Consider the following 531-nt stretch of genomic DNA (forward strand, 5'->3'; position numbering starts at 1 on the left):
GGGGGACTAAAAAACGTCAATATCTCGGGAACGGTTTGGAATTTCGGGGGTTTTCGATTTTTCCCAGTACCTACAAAAAATAAGGAATCCAATGGTGAAAACCGCATCTTCCTAGCTCATCTAGAAGTGGGTTAGAATTAGTATGAGTAAGTGAGTCAGTGAGTGAGTGAGTCAGTCAGTCAGTTACACAAGGCGCTGTATATATTTAGGATTCTTACTATTACTTATTATTGTTTTAACTTTTTTTAATGAGGTATTTGTAATTGTTATTCAGGTGAGGATGAACCTAACACCCCTGGGAATGATTTTCTGACAGCCAGAAATCTGTGAGATCACTTGATAATGTGGTTCTCAGATGAGACACTTATCAACATCTCTTTCCCCATGTTTTATTATCAGTATAATGCTTCCAGACCTCTACTTGGTATGTGCCTTGAAGGTTATACTAATGTCTGATGTTACAGTGCTGATGTGTTACCTCTCCCCTTTAAAAGGTATTGTTTCATTATTATTATTTTGATTAAAAAAAAA

General features: G+C 36.3%; 1 long non-coding RNA gene across 1 annotated transcript in view; it reads left to right on the forward strand.

Moving 5' to 3' along the window:
* LOC113472342 overlaps positions 1 to 487 on the forward strand; it is a 9,127-nt gene extending 8,640 nt beyond the window's left edge. Inside the window, exon 2 of the long non-coding RNA XR_003394695.1 lies at positions 275 to 487. This is a non-coding gene — a long non-coding RNA (uncharacterized LOC113472342). The remainder of the gene's footprint in view (positions 1 to 274) is intronic.
* The last annotated feature ends 44 nt before the right edge of the window (positions 488 to 531 follow it).

The sequence above is a fragment of the Diaphorina citri genome, unplaced genomic scaffold (genome assembly GCF_000475195.1).
Source record: "Diaphorina citri unplaced genomic scaffold, Diaci psyllid genome assembly version 1.1 scaffold4959, whole genome shotgun sequence".
Lineage (NCBI taxonomy): Eukaryota > Metazoa > Arthropoda > Insecta > Hemiptera > Psyllidae > Diaphorina > Diaphorina citri.